The sequence below is a fragment of the Dermacentor variabilis genome, chromosome 8 (genome assembly GCF_050947875.1).
Source record: "Dermacentor variabilis isolate Ectoservices chromosome 8, ASM5094787v1, whole genome shotgun sequence".
In the NCBI taxonomy this organism is placed as follows: domain Eukaryota; kingdom Metazoa; phylum Arthropoda; class Arachnida; order Ixodida; family Ixodidae; genus Dermacentor; species Dermacentor variabilis.
The window spans coordinates 53,591,923-53,614,379 of NC_134575.1; the positions used below are offsets into that span (position 1 = coordinate 53,591,923).

The 22,457-nt window shown below is 48.2% G+C and overlaps 1 protein-coding gene across 1 annotated transcript in view; it reads left to right on the forward strand.

The window, feature by feature from the left end:
* dimm (basic helix-loop-helix family member dimmed) overlaps positions 1-22,457 on the forward strand; it is a 564,311-nt gene that overhangs the window by 122,501 nt on the left and 419,353 nt on the right. Inside the window, exon 2 of the mRNA XM_075702147.1 lies at positions 11,191-11,265. The gene's annotated coding sequence lies outside the window, so the exon portion shown is untranslated. The remainder of the gene's footprint in view (positions 1-11,190; positions 11,266-22,457) is intronic.

The following is a 22,457-nucleotide window of genomic DNA, read 5'->3' on the forward strand; positions in this document are numbered from 1 at the left end:
TGCAGCTACGTTCTTCTTCCACCTCCCCCCGCCCCCAGCGCATTGGAGAAGGATGACAGAATGGACACACGCAGCACTGAACTTAGCAGCTCAGCTTTACTTCGGAGTTTTCTTGCAGTTTTAACTGGGCGTTTGGAGTTTGTAGATATTCAGCATCGCCATTTATTGGGCGTGTTGGTAAACTGACTTGGAAAGAGTATATTTAGCGAAATGCTATTGCAGAGGGAAGTTTTGCAGTCTAATTTTCAATTTTATATTGAAGCAATGCGTTGGTCCGGGAGGCGGGCAGAGGCGTCGTGGCATAATTCATGCATCGCTTTTTTTTTTAAATTGCATATCGTGATACTCATCAGCAGCCTCTTCTTATGCCTACTGCCCAGGACGAAGGCATTTCCCAGCGATCTCCCAATTAATCCTGTCTTGAGCAAGCTGCCTCCGGTTGGAATTACATTGCGTCCGCCGGAATTATATTCAGCAAGGGTGCTCTATATGCAACGTTTTACCGCGAAATCGCTGAAGTTGTCACGTCGTCGTCGTGTCTGTTTATTGGCCATAATCGTCAACGTCGACTTTGTCGTTCACTGTCGTCGCCATCGTGTCGTCGTTATGCCGTCGTTGTACAAGGTAGTCTCATAGTCCCCCTAGTATTTTTTAACCTTCGTTTACACACACACACACACACATATATATATATATATATATATATATATATATATATATATATATATATATATATATATATATATATATATATATATATCACGCGAGTGTGGCCCGAAGCGGCCGCATATGGACGCAGTCACGTTCGAGGCTTCGTGAGTCATGCGCGTTGTAAAAGAATGCGGCCTCGATCACTGCTGCCGCGCCGGAGGCTATGGGCTCAAGCGCGATCGAGTGTGTGCAACCGGCCGGTGGGACAAGGAGCAATTGAGACGTTTAGCGTCCACAAAAAAACGGGTCTCTCTCTTTCTTTCGCGTATAGGCGGCGCAGCGGCGTCTAAAGGACACGATTGGGCGTATCGCTATAGCGGGCAAGGAGCGTGGAAGCACTTCCTCTATTACGAACTCTGAGCCAGTTTTTCCTTTCTTTCTTTCTTTGTATCACGTTTTTTTTTTTGCTGTTTGGGGGAAATGCGCACGAAAAACCACTTCGCGCCACGTGTGCGGCGCTGGAAATAACGCTCGCTTAAAGCATCGACGCTGCTGGCGAAAATCTACATCCTCCTGCGCGAGGAGCCTGCCGTTTGACGACACGAAGCAAGGTATACAAAGTGCACAACGTGCAGTCTTGGCGCGGCTACCGTATACGGCCGTTTAATAAACCGCATTCGTGTATAATCCCGCCGCTGTATAGCCCCAAGGGAACGCGCTTCTTTAACGAAAAGATAGCGCGTTGGTTGTCGCCTTTACGACGGCATCGACTGCTCAATATCTCGGCGTCCGTCGCTGGCTCTATCACCACATGGCGCTTGCAGAAAAAGGTGTAACCGTGCGCGAAGATCATGCAACGAACATTCAAGCATTCCTACAACGGGCCGTGCAGTTTCGCGATGTTCAGATTGTCACTCATTTACGCTGTTTGCCCAGTTACGGTTGGGAAGGAGAGAAAGAGCGTTTTACACAATGTTACCGCAAGACATTTTAATACGAACAAGCTTGAGAAGAAACAAGGACGAAAAACAAAGAAACTATTGTAACGGCGGCATTTCGAGCCAATCAGAGAGGCCGTATCGCCCCTCTAGACCAATCACAGCCGACAAGACGGCAAATTCTACAATATGTCGCAATTCGTTGATGTTCCAGACTAGCAACCTGATGCTGTGTTGCAATCCTCGCTGTAGACGGCAGAGTAGACGGCTAAGCGGCCAGTAGCCATCTCAGGTCTCGTTCCAATACTCATGAAGAGGTCAAAATAGACAGGTTAGCGAAGACAGCATCGGAGTCAAGAACGATTCAGGCTACTTTCCTGTCTAAACACGCCGGCGGCTGAACAGGACCCTTGGAAACTCGGCAGGAAGGTAGTCTGCGCATAAGAAAACGCAGTAAGGCTTTCCTATGACCTTAATGTAAGTCGCATCTTGGTTTTCGTAGGTTCGCAGGCACAAATACTTATAGTACAGATTTAATGTGTGTTTTTCTCAACTTTTTCTTGTCGCCGCGAGGTGACGTCACGTCGCAGAAGCGTCTTCCATACGTCTTCCAGACGGCTCGAAACGCGTTGCATTGCTTGGCCTCGAAGCTGCCTCGGCTGTCTCATTAGCTGTCTACGTATACTGGCTCCGATGCTGGCCAGAACTGGAACAGACCCCGAGTCGTCTTCGTGTGCGGAGGGGGTGCTCTCCGGCGATGAATTGGCGACGGGTGTCATCTCATCGTCCCTCGGATACGGGGGGACGTGACTCAGCAGCAACAGATTATGGCGCAGGTCTCCGGTTGGGGTGCAGTCTACGTCGCCCAGCCGTAAGACGTTCACTGGAGCATGTTGGCAAGCACGATGATATGGGGTGAGAAGAGAGGGCGTGGTGACATCCCCAGTACGAGCGTACGACGTCAGGTTGCGGCTGGCAGACCTTACAGATGCGGTGGTCTGACCTCTGCGCTCAATATGATGAATGATTGCGTCATTAGTCAAAGTAGGGGACTGAGATCATCGGATGAGGCAGAGGGCTCACCGAGCAATGCCGCAGAAGGTGATGGGTCCAACGCCAAGAGACAGGAACACGGCATTACGAATTGGAGAGAGCAAATGAGGATTAATTACATTCTAGTTTACTTAAAGAGGGTGAAAGGAAGTTGGACAGGCCGTGGGATGCGTAGAAAGGATAACCGGTGGTCTAGTCGAGTTACAGAATGAACGTCAAGGGACACTAGGGTACACGTCACCACGGTTGCGGCAAACCAGTCGCTCTTACAAGCGCAATTAAGAATCAGTCCTGAGGCTTTATTGCAGGCTATAACTTACCCCTCTGAAAGCATAGGGTGTTGCAAGCACGTACGTGCAAGGTCTTTCTCCCACGTGCCTATACTCGCGACTATGTGGTACAATTGCGCGGCCACTCACCGAAGAACACACGTCCGAGAGTCCAGAGCTTATTAAGCAAACCCCTTTCATTTTCCTAACTCGGCTCTCGGGCTACTTCTTTCACGAACTCTAACAGTGTTTCTTTTTTTTTTATTTTTATCCAGCTTTCCCTGTGATCCTTATATACTTTTCTTTCTTCTTCTTTATCCTTTCGGGCAAATTCCTTCGGCCCCGTTTTCCCGCGTGCCCCACAGTGTACACGTTCCGTATCGAGGTCTGGCCTCGTCGTCCTCATCGCCTCTGCCGTTCTTTCATTTTTTCCTCCTTCGTGCCAGTGTGCACTTAATTCTTGCATGCCTCATACCTGTCCGTACGAGTGCGCCATATCTCCTCGTCGTGCCGCGGGCACGGTTGCGAATCGTCCGGGCCCCAACTGCTCACTCAATGCTCGCGGATCAAGGAGCCGCGTCCGCTGGGACCACTGTGCTAGTATTTCTATTTCTTTCTTCATTCCTTCCTTCCTTCCTTCCTTTCTTTCTTTCTTTCTTGCTTCCTTTTTGTTCGCCATCGTTGTCTTCGCCATCATCATCTTCATTTTCTTCACCTCCGTGTTCATGGTGCTGATCGTCTTCTTCATCATCATCTCTGTGGTTAAGTTCATGCACTCTGTATTCGGCGTCTTCTTAGTCTTCACCTTTGACTCCACCGAATACTACTTTGTCTTTGACGTCCTCTTCGATGTCATCACTTTCCTTATCATCATCTTCCTCAACTTCGCCGTCTTCTGGTCTTCGGCTTCATCTTGTTTGTATTCATCGCGTTCTTCTTCGCTCTCGCTGTCTTCTTTCTCATAAGCTTCCTCAACTTCTTTGTCCTCATCTTCATCTTTGCCTTCATCGCGTTCTTCGCCGTCATTCTCTTCTTACTTGCACTCTTCGCCTTCATCCGTTCTCATGCCTTTGTCGTCTTCGGTTTCGTCTTAGTCTTCAATTGGCCTTCTTCATCCTCGTTGTGTTCTTCATGTTCTGCCTCGTCGACTTCACCCTTATAATCGGCTTCTTCATCTTCGTCATTTGACTGTTCGTCGTCCTCTGCTCGGTTACTTAATATAGTCTTCTTTTTGCGTGGCGGCGCTGTGTCTCCTGCCTCCGTTCGTCATACAAGCAGGCAAGCAGATCGATCAAAGAGTCCTACTCGGTTGGTAAAATAAAGCGCATAGATAGCGTTCAGACGATTTGTCACGTGCATAATATTCTTAACTTTTATACTGCGTATGTGGCTAATACACAGAAAGACACGGGCAAACCGATAGAATCTTTCTTGATGTTATTGAATGCGTTTCTTTCTTTTTTTTCCTCAAGCGCACACCTACTGTGCTCGCGCAGTCCTAATTTACAGTGACGACTTCGTTTATTTCTTTTTCATTAACGTAATTATCCGCAGATACTGGCGCCCGCATGTCCCCGGCTAGACTCCTTCGACCGCTTTCGTTGTTTCCCACGGTAAAGCGAACAAAGCGGGAGGCGCATCTCTAATGAACGTCTCCGGGATGGCTATTTATGAGGCGCTTAGTTTCGAGCAGCGCAGCGGAGGCTTAGAGCGTTCCAGAGACGTGATCTTTTCATTTAATCGGACGAGTCTGCCCGAATCGTCGTCGATCGTCTGCGAATTCTCCGCCTTCACCTTCAGGTCCTGTTATTTTTCTCTCTTTCATCCGTTTACGATAAGGCACGTCGGCTGCGAGTGAAATATCAAGAATGTCGGCCACGAACACCCCATTCCTCCTCCGGGACCTACCCACCCTTGACATCACCGCTTTGTGAAAACATGCGAGAGGGACAACCCGCATAGCGCTGTCAGGTTGAATAGTGCACAGCGACTAAACATGTTTTCTCAATTCAGATCAAGAAGGAAAAAAAAAAACGGAGCTCATACATGTATAACTGGAGAAGCATTTTAATTAGACTTCTCATTCGTCTAATGATCAGTTCGCTAAGTGGAATTCGAGAGAAAGGCCGAACTCTGGCTCGCCGTTCCTCTCGCGCTCCACACAGCGACCTGATTAGAATAATATTAAGTGTAATTACTTCTCCAGTTATTCGAGCTCAAACTTCGTTCTTCTTTTTTTCTTATCAAGAAGCCTGAATCCGTGAGAATGTGGTGGTGTGAGCCACGTGTATGTAGCGATGAAAGTTTGGCCATCGTCTCCTGTGTGTTTCCAATGCCGGGTGCAGTTGACGCCCAAAACCGGGGTTAACTGAAAGGGAGGAAACATTCCCAGTTGGTAAACACAGTTTCAGAGGCATTGTTAGGGTGCCGTCAACTTCTTTTTTTACCCCACCTCACGCGGAAATAAAGCGGCGAGCTTGGAACTGCACCGGCGCCCAGCGAAAGTTGTCCGTGCTCTAGCCACAGCTTTATTAAAATGGCAGTGATTGTGGTTGGGTAGAGTGCAATGATGCCGGTATAGTCGTCTCATGATGATGATGATGATGATGATGATCACTTTAGGCACCGGCGCCTACCCACTCGGGTAGTTTGGTCAAGATACAGGCGGTTTTCATAGATTCATTAGAGAGGATAAACAAACCTAATAGCATTATTTATGACGACTAAATGAAAGCATGGAGAGCAGTGGTATATCGCGATAGAGCAGTCTACCCTAATAAACACAATAAACAAATACCTAAAACGAAATGAGGAAGGAAGACGCCCAACACCGACGCACCCACAGCGAGTGACGAAGCTGTGTGCGGCTTTGTCTTTGTCTGTGTTGGCATCAAGCCTACCGCTCACGAGAATACGGGTGTTTTCTGCGCGCTATAGACAATTAACTTGCTAACACAAGGTAGAGTAAGTAGAGCGAATATCACGTTAGGACACATATGTGAATTACGGTTTCTTTATTTTTTCATTAGCAGAGCAGCCACGGAATGATGCTCGACGAGTTATAAAAGACGGGGAAAAAAAAAACGCCCGGCAGGAGGCGCTGCCAACGTATAGTGATTCCCCGCGCCAGGTTTTCGAGACGCCACGCATTTGGACAGCGTCTGCTGCCTTGCAAATCGTTTGCTGGCATAGGTGTAGAGTACGTTGCGCTATCACCATACATTCAATCCAGAAAGTTTCGAGTACATTTCGGGCGCCAGAAGCGCGACCCAAGTAGGAGAAGGTTGTCAGGAATACGTGACGTAGCGTTGACGTACCGGGTTTAGGGCTTCGGATGTTTAGCCACTGTGTCTATCAACCTGTCTTCCCGTGTACAAAAAAAAAAAAAACGAAGAGGAATTGCCGGGACCAGTATCCACACAGCGCAAATACGCTCTCGCACTTAAATCGTTCTAGATGCAGGTGTCCGCCTATCGTTACGTTGGACATATTATTCCCTAATGCTGCCGGCCAATAGCAAACAGAACTTACGAACAAAAGGCATTGCGAATGCGGCCCCAGATTTGGAACAAGAAGTCACACAGAGGAAAGCTAAGCCGTCATTTTTCTCCAGAAATCGGGAATATTTCCTTCCGCCAGGTGCGCGAGCAGATGTACATGTGTACGCGGCTTGCGTAACCTAAATTAATTCAACAGCGTACATCCGTGTGCCTTTAATTTAAAGGTGCCCGTCTGCGACGCGGCCGAACTTTCCAGAGGGAAAGCGAAACGCATACTATGCAACGTCTGCTGGTCTTTCTCACGCGTTCCCCCCGTCGATGACGTCGGGAGCGGTCGAGAAACTACAGCGCTAGAGCAGTCGAACGCATTCCTATAGGCGCTGAAAGAAAAACAAGGAAAAAAAAAACAATATCGGCATATTTTGAATACGCGCGCATGCCACCGACGCCGCCGTGTAGGTCGCCACCCGTCCTTGAAACGTCGCTCGACGGCCCAGGGAGAGGGAGGGAGGGAGGGAGGGAGGGTGGTAGTTGAGGGTGATAACACCGTGGAGTGCCGTACCACACGCAGACGGCAGAGGTCACGCGATCAGCGACCAGGCCGGATTCTTGGCACACGCGTGCTGACGGCGAGCCGACGTGATCGTGTGTTCGATGACGGCGGTGCATGGCAAAATAGAACGCGTTCTATACTCCCCAGGAGGCCGCGTTCTTGCGGGGGTTTAAGCGCCGAAAACGCTAGTGAATTCAGATTTAGGTGCGCGTTGAAGAACTCCGGGTGGTCAAAATCAATCAGGAACCCTTCACTGCGGCGTCTCTCGTATCTCCAGCGTTGCTTAAGAAATCAATCAATCAATTATTCCTTCAATGAATGAATGAATCAATCAGTCAGTCAGTCAATAAATCAGAGACCCCCAATTCGTCAATATTACTAATGAGCCCACAATTATACTACGTCTCTGTAATCTTCTGTGCAGTTTCAAAACGCGAAACACCATGATTTGGTTTGGAAGTACTCTACTTTTGAAGACACGTTAACGGCGACACTAAAACAGCACAGATCGCTAAAGTGCTTTTTCGAAATTCCGCTTTCAATCTTTCGACAGAAAATAATTAATTACAAATTACAGGTTGGCGTCATTTGTTTTATTTCAGGATGCGATGTAGTCCTCTGCCGGCAAACCATTAATTCTAGGCCAGTGCATAACCGAAGCCAAAACCCATGGACTCACAGCGAGCTGATGCTATTACTTGAGAACGATTTTACGCGCTTCTTTTGTAGCTATAGCTAAGCCTGCTGTCGTGATGTGAGCAGCGATTTGGCTATTTCAGGAACGTAGTTCTTTACTATGTGATTCTCATATGGGATGATTTTGTGGCCATTTGACTTAAGTTAAACAAGCTCAGGGAGCCGAGGAAGTCATCCTTCGTCCCTTTGGACAATTCTTGGACAATGGCCAGCTAGTGGCCTGGAATGGACAGCTTTCAGTGCTTCTCTATCAGCGTGGGTATGTGTTCTAAAATTTTTTGGAAAAGTTTTATGCACACTGAATCGCGTTCGTTGTTGTACCGTCCGCCCCCTCCACTTCTTTCTTTTTTCTTGTATTAGTCTTTCTATACTCCACCGATTTTTTCTACGTGATATCTGCCACTGCGTGGAGCTAGGCCGTTGTGCGACCTTCTTGCGCAAGCTCTGTGCCTCTACTATCCCGACGACAGCGTTTTCTGTTTGTGTCTGACAGACGAGTAGTAGTAGCTGGTTAGGTTTTACCAGACATCTCCTCTTGCTTGATCTTAACAAAAAAAAAAGACAGATAAGGTCCAAACGAAACAAGGAAATTATACAGAAAGCTGCCATCGAAGGAAGAAAGAAAATGAACGACACAAGGCGTTCGCGGTAGCTGGCACGGGCTTCGTCTCGTCGCGACCGGTGTTTAATATTCGACTGATGGAAACAAAGAGAGGCAGAAAGAAAGAAAGGTCTCAACTGGGTCGCGACTGGCGTCAAGGACGTTTCGTGCCGAGAATTATCCTTCGGGCAAATCCGCTTTCGTGCGCCCTAATGCCTGCCCCTGCCTGACTGCCTCGACGGGCCGCCGAAGGGCTCTCGTGCGAATACGTCTGTCGAGCAGAAGGATGGACACACCCTCGTTACGCGTGACGATACCGAGGGTCGCGCTAGTGGCGCGTGATCTCTTCCTTTCAGTCGTAAATGCCGAAGGCAAAACACTTAATGGGACAGCAAACGGGAAAGGCTAAAGCGTAGTGCAAGTCAAAAGTTTGTAGACGCGCCAATGGAATTATAGGGGCTTCGTGTTTCACCCTTACGTCGGTGCGTGCGTTTTCATGTATCGGCTTCGAGCCGAACCCGTTGAGGTTTGTTGCACTACCTTGCTACGAAGCCATCAGTTTTTCGCCGAACACGGCACCGAACGCGGTACCGAACATGGCACCGAACGCGGTACCGAACATGGCACCGAACGCGGTACCGAACACGGTACCGAACACGGTACCGAACACGGTACCGAACACGGTGCCGAACACGATACCGAACACAATACCGAACACGGCACGGTATATGTCTGCCTATGTCCCTGCCTATGTGCCTGCCTATGTCCCTATGTCCTATATGCCCCTGCCTATGTCCTATATACCTGCCTATTGCCTATAGTCTCTACCTAAGCGTGCGTCGGCCTATGTCAGAACGGTCCTCTCGTGTTTGCCATGCGGTGCAGCTCCACGATGAGCACCAATATGTCGAGCTGAGGAAGCGTCACGATAGCTGTTGCAGTTCGCGAAGTCGACAGACCGCAGTGACCAACTGTGGCGTCGATGTGCACCTTCGGATAGTGCAGCACCCTCACCGTTGTCTCATTGTTTTGATGCCTTAGCATTAGTGTCAAATTATAAGAAGTGTCTCCGTGTAGGGGAAGTGTGGAAAGACTGTCTCGTGGTAGAGGAAGAGGGGGGATGGTAGAGGTTAGAACAGTGTATATATATCTATATATATATATATATATATATATATATATATATATATATATATATATATATATTGCTGAGTGTTGTTAAAAGAGCTCACTCGACACGCGTACTGCCTCTTTGAGGAGCGAAGTGGCAACTGACACTGACTGTGGTCCGGAGAGACGTTTCTTGCAAACCACTGTCAGTGGGAGTTGCGCTTCACCCCTCGAAGAGGCAGTGCGAGTGTCGAGTGAGCTCGTGAACAACAACACTTTGCCATGTGGTGAACGAGGTTTAAGTGATGGACCCGGGACCTCGGAGAGGTGCGACGCAACGCTAGGTAATTTCTCTCGCTTTTACTGCCAAACCAAAACAGACTTTTTTTCTTTTTTTCTTTTTTTCTCTTTCGTGCCTTAACCGCCTTCCTCCGGTGTAGGGTAGCAAATCAGAGGAGCGCCTCTTCGACCTCCCTCCCCGTCTTTTCATTTTCTTCTCTCTATCCCTTTACTAACGATATCTCGTTGGTTTTCGTCGCTGGCGCAAAGCTCTATTCGCGACGCAGTGCAGTTCTTGACGTGTATCGGCCACAGACACCGTCTACACTCTTCCCATGCATCCTCTCGCGTACAGACCGTGTTCACTCTCCTCCCCTTTGTATTCCCCTTTCCCTCACCCCTGATATAAGGTTGCAGAGCGAGCGTACGTGTGGTTTCTTGAAGGACCACGCGTGGTTGCAAGGACGTTGCGAATGTCGCGATTTTCTTTTTCCGTATTACTTGGCTCGCTTTGTGCGACGGAAAAAGTGTCCACGAGGTCCTTGCCGAATCTTTCCTTACTATTGAATGCAATGAACTTGGTTCGTGTTCATATACGTGCAATTAACTATAGAGCGAATGGTGCCAAAATTGCTGAGGTATCTGGGAGAAGGTGCGCGAATTTCAGTTTGCCTTTGCCACCAGCTGTTTGTTATCACTATTATGGTTGTTCTTTGGTTTTTTTTGTGTGTGTGTGAACGTATTGTTGGGGCCATATCAAGCCTTTTAAACCTCCGCTCATGTTACCAGTCCCAGGACTGTGGTCTACGAAGTTAACGTTTCTTTATCGAGAATAGATTCGCAAGTTTTGATTAAAGAAACAGTAAAGCGTAACAATGAATCACTTTAGACTGGTAAAGTATTCTTTCGAAACTCTTTTACATTCATTTGTAGAGAAAATCCTTATTACGGATGGAAGAAATAGAAAACCAAATGGCTTCCTTTTTTTCAATTTAGAGTCAAAACTTCAGCGTCAGCACCCCAATTTACCGTCTCGGATTTAAAAGTGTGTCTGGTATTAGGCCCTTAATTACGCAGGAAATATTCTCCAAGCTCGCCAGCTTGCGTTTTTCGTTGTCTAATAAGACTTCTTGCTTGGAATGTTGCTCAGCGAAGCTTATAGCAAAGTCGTAGCGTCAGAGTTCGGACCACGCAAGAACACGCGACAGCGCCCAGGAGCACGAACTTGAGGCCGAACAATTTACATGCTCACGGCAAGGCGGACGGTTGTGAAACAAAAGACATCACAAACTGTCGCTAAATAAGCCTAAGGCATGCCTTGCTGATAAATACGTGATTCATGCGCGAAGCCTTCATGATATGACAAGTCCCAGGATCGCGACGTACGCAACCGTGAAAAAAAAAAATCTCGATAGAATAACTGGCAAACGAACAGAGAAATGACACGTAAGGTGTAAAACTACATTAATTGTCTTTCCCATACAGATATGCAGAGATGAATTTAACGTGTCGCCTCAGTGGTCTTTCCTTCTTTCCGCAGGTCTGGCAGTGTTGGTTGAAAGAACACGTGACTCCCGACTGTGACACAGCCAGGATATCGATCCTCCGGCGATCGGTGAGTGGAAAACGAGTCCTTGCTCGTTGAATTTGTTAGCAAGTCACTAGCGCACATTTAGGGAGGGGGACGAGTGACGGACGAGTGAGATTTGCGTCTGGGTGACTTGTATTGGTGCTTCAGGGTTAAAGTGGTGGCGGTGGGAACACCAAAGTGGCATATTAATATGTATTTCCAAACTGCGCTTCTATATAGCAGCAAAATGGCCTACACCGCGTGTGTCAGAGACACCTGATATTGCTATCGCAAGTCCCTCAAGTCGCCACTTTATGGGAAGAGCCTTTATTCGTCGTTTGTTCATTTACGAGGCACCGCCGTCTCAGGATCGAGACGTTGCAGGATGGGTAACACACGAAGTACATCGAATTACACCAAAGAAAACAAAAAAAATATGCGTAATCACAAAAATGAGGTAAACTAAATGGGTTTTTCGATACTGAAACGAAAACTGAAGCAAATTATAGAAACGCTAGCATGTAATATAATTAGCAAGTTGCCTAGCAAACTGTTCGTCAGTTTCCTCAGTGCAATATCAATAACTCCTCTTTTCTATCACACCGAGAAAAACGGTGCATCGATTTAGAAAGTGCATTACTATTTTTGTGCGTACTGTTCCAGTATTTAAGAATACATTGGTCTGATATCTCGTTATGTGTAACAAAGCGCGTACATTTCGGTGAGTCTTCTTATCCATGGATGCATGGCTCCCAATTTCGGAATGTATTCGTCAGTACCGTCACGTACGGCATGAACATATTTTCTCGTGGTTCAGACATCGACTCTACCACGAAGATACGGTTGTCTTTAACGTTCGAGATGTTTTAACCCTGTAATGTCCAAGCGCAGTTCCACTTCTAAAAAGTTGGAACAGGTTGTTAACATTTATTTCTGGACATGTAGAGTAAAAATGTACAAAAGGCAACTACAAAAGAAATGTGTGTTTTTTTTTTGCGGAGTAAGTAAAGCACTCTGCTAAGTAATAACTGGTAATTGGTTTGTTAAACAATTCACAGCTGGAGCTTCATTCCAGCATGCCAAAAACGTAACTGTGGTACTTTTCGTTAAGTTTCCCGCGCTTCAATCGGCACTTTCAGGCACCAAACTGAGCTTATTAGCAATGGGACACGTTGAGCAATGTACGGTTAAATCAGCCCCCCTCCCCTCCTTTCTTTTTTTACATTATACTCTTTTCAGAAGTTCGCATTCGTATGGAACAAATTAAATCAATTAAAATTGAATTTCAATCGAAGTTCACTCTGACCCACACGGCAGCGCGCCGAAGCGTCACGGCGCGTCTCCGATCTCCGGCGTCACCCCGCTTTGGCTCCGTGGCGTGCGGCGCGCGCGGAGCCATCGGAACGCGCTCTTCCCCGATAGCAACAATGCGCTGACCGCATTACGCCGTCTTTCCCGCGCCTTCGTCGTCGAGCGTCCGCTCGCCCAGGCAACTCGCGGGCAGCGGCCCATGGCCGACGTTCGCCACGTGCGCCGCGAACGGCCGTTGCGCGCGCACACCTTGGCTTCCGCCGAGCTCCTCGCAGCGTTTCCTAGAGCGTAATGTGGCGCCACCGTCTAACGCGAGCTTCCGTGTCTGATGTCTCGTAGCGCATAACTTGGTAGAGATCCCAGTGTATACAGCCCGACGTGCCTGCAGCTGGGTTTATCGCGCTGTTTGTATTCAAATAACCGGAATGTTCACGGACAGTGCTTGTCATAATTCGCAGTTGCAGTATCTGCAGGAAGCGGGTCACCGTGCTTCCGCGCGTCATTACAACGTTGCGCCGCGCGGCGACCCGAGCAAGTAAAAAGGGGGGGAAAAAAGAAAGAGACTGGAATAGCGCACAGCTGCATTTTAAAGATAAACGCATGAGACTCGGCAAAGCCGAGTGGGCAGCCAAATTTGGCGGACACGCAAGAGAGTATAGCGGCGCCATTTTGGTCCCACTGCGTTTCGGCGTTTTTGGGCCGTGCCAAGGTATGCACACAGCAAGCCGTTTCCGAGTGTACTAAATCATACATACAATATGAAGCCAACAGATAAATCGGATACGCTGTAATTGGCGAGCAGCACGGGGTGACTGTCGACTGTCGGGTCATCTAGGGGCAACAAGCTTACTACGAAACGGTATCTACAGAGGTGAAACCGCAAAATAAGATTTTCATGCAGTGACTGTAAGCAGAACGAAACAGCGTTTTAAATCAGCACATTGGTTTCTTTCTAAATGAAATTAACTATTTAAAGAACTTGTTTTTTTTCTTGCTTGTAATAAATGGTGATGGCTTTGATCTCGTCGATCACTTTTGGCACGTCAGTTGAGCAACGCCCCCCCCCCCCACCCCCCACCCCGACTCCTGGAAAGAAAATGTACCTCTTGTATGCCTGTAAATTCAAGCGAAGTATCGCAACCACTATAATTGAAGTACACTGCTTTGATATGACTGACCCGCCGTGGTTGCTCAGTGGCTATGGTGTTGGGCTGCTGAGCACGAGGTCGCGGGATCGAATCCCGGCCACGGCGGCCGCATTTCGATGGGGGCGAAATGCGAAAACACCCGTGTGCTTAGATTTAGGTGCACGTTAAAGAACCCCAGGTGGTCAAAATTTCCGGAGTCCTCCACTACGGCGTGCCTCATAATCAGAAAGTGGTTTTGGCACGTAAAACCCCAAATATTATTATTATTATTATTATTGGTATGACTGACGCTGCGGTAGAGTGACAGTGCCACAATATTGATCATTGTAGCTTCGTGCTACGCTCGAGGCGGATGAAAATATTCCCCTGTCACATATCACAAGTGCGCTAAATATGCATTTTTATGGTGTTTCTCGTTTCTTCTTTCTGTGCCGTTAGAAAAAAAAAATGTATGCATCGTGAATCTCACCAACTTGCCCGGCAACGAGTCAGTCCTCTTCTACGAATGTGTTACGAGCGGCAGAGCAACCTTTGAACCAATGCTTCTGGTTATCACGCTTCTGTCGAGTTTGGTCAAGACACACGCGAACATCGTTCTCGTAAGCCCCGTCTTGAGGCCGCGACTCTGCTGTACAGACTAGGAATCGAATAACGAAATAAGCAGCTTTAAGACTTTTGTTTATAGCCAGTCAATAATCTGGAAGTTGACGAAAAGAAAGGGACATCTCAACGACATTTTTTTTTCCCATATACTGCAAATCGACTGAAGAAACAACTGATACCTTTTCCTATAGACATTCTGTAGATTTCTTACATGCAAGAAACAGAAGCGCCATAGTAGTCTATAAGAAGTCTATAGACCAATCTGCAGACTGTGTAAATAAATTTCTGTAAGAGATAGCACCCGGCACACGCATGCAGCGCGCCCGCATTGTGTGCTCGCAAGAAACAGAAGTGCATAGTAGTCTAGAAGAAGTCTATAGACCCAATCTGCAGACTGTGTAAATGAATTTCTGTAAGAGATAGCACCCGACACGCGCGTGCAGCGCGCCCGCATCGTGTGCTCGCTTTGCCCGGCTTTTGATTCAGGACGGCGCCGGTGTCGGCGGCTAGCGCAACGGTGCACGGAAGTTCGCTGTCGAAGCAGGCGGGCGCCCGGGAGCGGGTGGTGCGGTGATCGCTCCGCTACCGCCCGCTCCCGTCGGGGACGCCGACCGACCCGACCGCGCCGCCACGCAAGTCAGACGTCCTTGGCGTTCCGGACGTCGGAGTAGCGGGAGCGTATTCTCGAAGCCGCAGACGCGCGACCGCCCTCTTTCCCTCGTCTTTCTTGTCTTTCTTTCCGCTCTCTCTCTCTCCTTCGTTCGGATGCTCTCCCAACGGTCCCTCTCGAAGCAGGGCCAGTGCTGCGTCTTTCTTTTCTTTGTTTCGTTCTTTCCGAACTTTTTTTTTTTTTTTTTTACCGTTAGCGCCTCGCCTTCGTATCGAGGTTTCCGAAAGGGCGCGTCTAGGTCGACCGGGTTCCTGCAGCCTTACGCACGGCCCTCGCCGTCTAGCACAGTTGCGTGCACTGGGACGTCGTTATTGTATCGCCCTCCTTCTCTGTGTTCTTTTCTTTTTTTTCTGGATGGTTTAATTTGGCGGCGAACGTGAGCGCTTATTACTCTAGCATCATCGACGCGCGGTCCCGTCGGTGGCGAGGAAGCGCGCATTCTTTACCGGGGGATTGTTTCAGTGAGAAACTCCGAACACTGCTTCGATATTGTAGAGCTATATATATATATATATATATATATATATATATATATATATATATATATATATATATATATATATATATATATATATATATATAATGAGCCTGCTTACGCCCACTGCAGGGCAAAGGCCTCTCCCATACTTCTCCAACTACCCCGGTCACGTACTAATTGTGGCCATGTTGTCCCTGCAAACTTCTTAATCTCATCCGCCCACCTAACTTTCTGCCGCCCCCTGCTACGCTTCCCTTCCCTTGGAATCCAGTCCGTAACCCTTAATGACCATCGGTTATCTTCCCTCCTCATTGCATGTCCTGCCCATGCCCATTTCTTTTTCTTGATTTCAATTATGATATCATTAACTCGCGTTTGTTCCCTCCCCCCTCCCCCCCTATCTGCTCTCTTCTTATACCATTAATGTTACACCCATCATTCTTCTTTCCATAGCCCGTCGCGTCGTCCTCAACTTAAGTAGAACCCTTTTCGTAAGCCTGCAGGTTTGTGCCCCGTACGTGAGTATTGGTAAGACACAGCTGTTATAAACTTTTCTCTTGAGGGATAATGGCAACCTGCTGTTCATGATCTGAGAATGTCTGCCAAACGCACCCCAGCCCATTCTTATTCTTCTGAATATATATATACAGGGCAGGCGGCAGAACGCCGAATGACGTCATCACAAGCGCGAACTAAGTTTTGTCCCAACTAAACTAGTCCGAAGCAATGTTTTTGACTCCGAATAATTACGTTAACTTCTGCGGTCGTGTTTGAATTCCTCGTGAGCGACAAACGAATGATGCTGTTTATTACAATGAAATATCGTTAAGCAAAAGCAAGCTAGCGGAAGCCATACAAGTTGCTTGAGAGGCAGTACCTGGCAGGTGGACTCATGAAAGCACCGACAAGTGAAATTGAATACTTGTTAGTTTAAATACAAGGAATGTCGAAAATTTCTTGTTTTCTTTTTCGCAGCTTTCCTTTCATTCAGAAATAACGTCTCTTCAGCAGGAAATATTGTTAAAAAGGGCTCATCATTATTTGCGTAGTTATAGCGTCGAAAGAACATGAAGTTCTTCGACAGCATGTGGGAACGTACCAGACGGATCGGTTGTAGTTTCAGCCACTCGTCCACAGGCAGGGAGATCAGATTGTCCGGCACCGCCACTCACTATAGACTTCCCAGCACTTCGGCCGGGACGAACATGGGCGCGCACTGAGCCTACGTCAACGTGCAGCGAATACTATTCTTCGATTGGGACATGCCAAATAGCAAATATTCGCAGCCCCCCTCCCCCCCCCCCCCCACTAATTTCTTTCTCTATTTGATAAGAGGGCCATCCCCAATGGAGCATCCCCAATGCCGGCGACTTGTACGGCCACGAAAGTTTATGCCTCGTCTATGTAGCGGCCGAGTGGTTTTTCGCCTCGGAAACCACTCGCCTGTGATATCGGGTGGTATCGGACGTTTGGGTCCGATATCACCCCCGCGCAGGGCGAGTAACGTGCTCAATTTCAAACGTAGCCCTAAGGTTCGCCTAAATTAATTGTCTTTCACTCTCGGGTCTCGGACGTGCTGAGAATCGCTCGAGAATACGAGGAGCGACTCCCAACCGCTTTGCTCGCCGACGCATTGAACACGACTGGGAAATAAATTGATCAGGTATGTATTACCGGGCTTGCGCAAAAAGAACAAAGCAAAAAAGAAAGGAAGAAAGCGGTGGTGCGTATAAAATCGGGACATTTTCTTGAGCGCGTTGTACCGTGTATGCCGTGTAAGTATAATATATAGAGTAGAGGCCCGTATGTGCCGTGCCCCGTTTATCGCGAAAGCATTGCGTAATCAGCGGCGCCCACCAGGGGAGCGCTGCCATGTGGTTCCCAGCCATTCCCGGCATACCTCGCGACGCTTTTACGCGTGCTGTCGTCCGCGAATGTACGCCACAGCAATCGGGGGTGTCACACTGCGTTTAAGAAACGCTGTGATTAGACCAGCGTTCGTTGTTATATGGGAGGTTCTTTTTTTTTTTGCGTTAACTATACATCTTCATTCATGGCGTGTACGGGAGGAGGCGCAACTTGCTTTTGCGTTCCCCCGGATAACACTGAGAAGGGGGAAATTAGCACGAGGTAAGGCGCAAGGCGCAATACAGTGCTGTATTGTATGAGGTACTGCGGGGGTATAAAGGCGTTGAATTCCGTTTCGAAAACGAAAGAAAACAAAATCTTCGTATGGCCCATTGGCTAACACTCCCAGTGTTAATCTCGTGCGCGTGCACGAAAAACTCCAAAAACGTCGGCGGCTGAACGGCTGCCGCGGTAGCTTAATTGGTGAAGCGCCGCACACCTGCAATGGTGGCGACGTGGTATTCACCGCCCAGCCGTGTCAGGGTGTCTTTTCTCCCACTATCATTTTCCCCCTCTCATTCACACACGTCAAGTAAACACAAAAGTCCATCGTCTATGTGCTTTCCATGGCTTTACTGTATGTTTGCTTCATCAATGTACAATTTTTTAAACCTTTAAAAGTTGAAAAAAAGAAAGATGTGTAAATCGGTCTATAACTGACACGCTTTTTGGTTGCAAGGTTGCGTCTTATTGACCGATTTAGACCCCTTTGTTGCAGTTTAACGTTGTAAACCGACAAAAAAAAAAAAACAATCGAGCCCACCGGTATTCCTCATTTTCACCCGTTGGAATGTTGCCACTCTCAGCACAGTTGTTAAACGTTTCGCTCAACTGCCACTTCATTGCGATTCGATGACTTGACGTGCGGCCACTTGCTCTTATTCGTGCGAAACTTTTCATCCACGGGATACCCACCGTTTGAAAGCAATACACACATTCTTCAGCGGAAGAACAGCTACAATTGGAATCAGTAATAATTGATTTCAAAATAAAACAGAGAGTGAGGAGATTAATGTTTAACGGTGAAGTCGATTGGGCTAAATAATATATTCGTGGCAGACGGAGCAACCGTTTACGTGGCTGAATCCCAGAGCCGAAGCGCCAAACGCATAATGGGATCTATTAGGTGCAGGCAAGGACATCGAAGGTGAGATCCCTAGAGGTTATACAGGCCTGGAAGGCCAGAAATCTCAGTCCTTTACCGTGACTCAAGTGTAGCAGAATCGTACTGCCTTGTTCTGACTCACCACGACTACCTCAACCACCGATCGCGACCATCATTAATACGCTGTCCTACTTGGCTTCTGCTGCAAAGACGAACGCGTCACCCAGCAACCTCCAGTTACCTCCGTCGGACGCCTGGAGACCGCGCGTTACACTTGCAAATTCGCTAACCTCGTCGCGCCACCTACAATCTTCTGGCCGTCCTCTTTCAATAGGGGGGTGACGAATCACGTCAAATGCGCTGTAATCGCTCGAGGATGCACGCGACTATAGCCCGGTGCGGTGACGCCCCGGGGACGTTGCCATCGGAGCAGCAGCGCCCGAAGACCTGGGCGAACCTTGACCGCCTTCCGGTGCAGGCGTCGCTGCTCGCGGAGGCCTTTGCGGCCGAGTCGTCGTCGTCGGAGGCCATTGTTCGAGACGCTGCCTGCAGCAGCGTGGCCAATGCCTTTGGCGTTGGCAGGCCTCCACCCATGCCATGCGACGGCTTGTATGCCGGTGGCGTCGAGGTGGCGGGCGTGGTCGTCCTGGCGGTCTCTGGCCTTTCGTATTTTGTGTTTTTCTTTTGCGGGACTATATTTTTTTCTTGCTCCATCTTCCATTCTAGGCTTGTTGCGTTTTGTTCCCGCAGGTCGTGATCCATGGCAACTTTCAGTGAGATTGTCACGTCGTATTTTCTTTTATTCTTTTATTTTCTTGCTGTCTTGTAAGATTCTTTTTTTTTTTTTTGTCAATATTGCTGTATTTCTGCTGTAGTTTGCGATCACTTCACCCTTTTGTTTTCTATTTCTTGTTTTGCAACAACAGCACTGCCTGTACTATATGTCTCACAGTAGCTCTGAGGTGTTTCGTAAAGCAACACGAAGAGTGAAAGTGAGGTAAATGCTGCTCGGAAGAAGGTATACGGTGCCGATCTTGGTCACCTGTCAAGCTACGTTCGTGCATAGTCTGCGATCGCTATGGACTCGCAAAACTGATTCCACTGTTTACGCAGTCCTCGCGTGCCAGACTTCGACGTTCCTTGGGGGGAAACGCCGTTCAACTGCCGCGACATTTCCCAACGACAGTTCATTATCGTCAGGCCGATTAACCGATCAGGCAATGTTGGGTGCAGTTAGTAACACTTAATCACGCAACGTAACCTCTGATAAGACTTTCACTACGGTTCGTTCGCCTTCTCGTTTGCGGCGCGCCTTTATCTCTCAGCATAGAGCCTGACGCATAGAACGAATCGCTTTACGCAGCGCGGCGCCCTAAGACCCGCGTAACAGCGGGGATCCCGCGCGCGGTGTGCCAAGGTTGGCGAATGTCGTTCACACTATAGCGACTCGGAGAAGCGGAGCGAAACGCCAAGCGGAACGACGAAGAAAACAAGCGCGACGCAGTCTTTCTGCCGGGCTGCTCGAGCGCGTGCGCGTTGTCTCGTGCCGCCTGAACGCGGCGTGTGCTCGCGTCTCATCTGAGCACGCGCTGCGCACATGTTCAGATCTTTTAATTACATCGATGTTATTGCTGTGCCCGGAAGCATGGGCGTGTGTCGCGCATAAAGGGAACTGTGGCGGCGTGACCCCGTCGTACTTCTTTTTTTCGTTTTTTTTTTGCGTGCCGGTGGCTAGGGTGTGGACGACGCCAGTTTCGCTCGCGCTGTCTCTCTTGCCGCCCGGCCGAGGTCGAGAGTTCGATTGCCTGTTGGCGAGGCCTCGTTCTTCGAGCGGGGACGACGACGACGGGGCGGCAAATAAATACATGTAAGACCGCGCTCGTGCGCGTGGTTTCCAATAGCGGGACAGCGGTTGGGCGAGCCGGGAGATTACGAAACGAGATATCGAGATAACGAATGCGTGCACGATCGTTTAAGGACGGTTTCTGCGTCGCTGTCTGGATGCTGTCTTCTTGCCGTGTGGCCTGATAATTACAATGATTTCTCTCTTCTGATTGCCGTTCGCCGTGGCAAAGACGGGGAAGCATGAATACCGTGAAACGAAGGATAAAACGGTAGGGCGGGGCAACGACCTCAATATTGCGAACTTCGAGTACGCAGATTTTCTGGTGAGACAAAGCGTCACCTCTTAAGCGCTGTCAAGGTAGCGCCGAAAAAGAACGAAAGGAACTGAACGGGTAAGTTTAGGGTGAATGAGTTTGACCAAAGATAGGCACGACCGCGTATACCTACAGGGCGCGAGATGCATAGAAGCGCATGGGGGACCTGCGCGTGTCTAGAGTGCCGAGGGATCCTGAGGACATCGAACGTGGGTCGCGAGAGGTGTCGGTTTGATCGACGGCGTCGCGCAAGCGGTAACCTTGGAAACTAGGCAGTGCGAAATCGAGGTTGTTAAAGTGTCGATCCTGAGGTAGCCTTACTATATACCGTGATAGTTCGCCTTGTTGTTGTCGGTGTTGGTCGTAAAAATAGCAATACTATAATAAAACAGAACTATTAATCATGCGACATATTTGCCAATCTATTCACTCTTTAGGTGATATATATATATATATATATATATATATATATATATATATATATATATATATATATATATATATATATATATATATATATATACAGAAACTTGCGAGGCCAGGCAGTAGCGTAGGAATGTGACAGCGCGCAATGCAAGCTGTAATACAGAAAAGGGATACAACAAAAAATTAAAAAAATAAGCGTATCATAGTAGTTACAGTGGCCCAATGTATAGATTTACACGCCTGAAGGCTGATTACAGCGCCAGGTAATATCACCTAATTGTACTTTACACATATAAAGGTGGCCCATTTAAATTTGCGCGCACGTGGACCCCTGTTGTCGCTTCATCCCTCACCGCTCTCGCAGGGTAACTAATTATGGTACGGCGCCTCGATATGTTGCATTGATTATTGGATGCTAACATACATGCTATCAATAGCACAATGGCGCACTGCAATGCTACTCATCGAGAGTAAGCCTCGACAGAACATCTCGACGGCTGCCTTGAAACTTTCCGCTATACCAGCGTATCGCATCTGTACAACATCATAAGGTGCCCTGACGGCTGCGTCTGTTAATTTCTCCTCGCTACCATATAGATCACTTGATATCAGCACAGTTCGTTTAGATATTGTGCTTTGAAAGTATGCCTTGAAAGGCGTCCCCTGCCTTGATATTTTTGCCTACGCCGTGACATGGCATCAGTGTAGGATCACGTGGCGCACTGATAGGCTGCGCTAGTAAATTTTCTATGCAGTCGTAGGGTATCGATATCAGCACAGTGCATTCCTTATCGTACCTCGAAGGCAAGACTTCGCGGGTTGCCCCGTCATCTCAGTTAATAATTTTCGGAGTACCATCACAGGGTGTGAATTGCGTTTTATTTTATGTCTATTTTTTTCTTTATAGCGCTTTATAACTCATAAGGCGCCCTTTGAGTTTGCTTGAGTGTCTGTTTGAGCGCTTACTTGAGTCCTCTAGTTTTACCAGGGCGGGATGGTGTTACCACTGTCGGGCCGTTTATAAATGGCAGACTAGCATTGTTCCGCAGTTCGCCGTGATACCGCAGCGCGATTGTAGGAACCTTACAGGCCAAAAGTGTTTTGGTACTATAGCCTGTGTGAAGGCTTGACGATAGAAGACAACGACGATGATGTAGTGACTGTATAGGTGGTGGGAAAGAAAACCGCGCTGACTTTTTTTACCCGATCATGAACACTTAACTGCTTTGTCGGCGAAAAGAGGTTGGGGAGAATAAGAGAAAGGCAGAAGGGTGAGAGTGATCGAGCGCATTGCACGCGCAGCTTTGTTTTGGGGCGAAAGCATAAACGGTAGGAGTCAATCTACATCGAGCGCCGTTTCTTTCATGGCGAATCTGGCTTCCACGAGGATCAATCGTCACTTACAGCGCATACATAGACGGAGGACAAA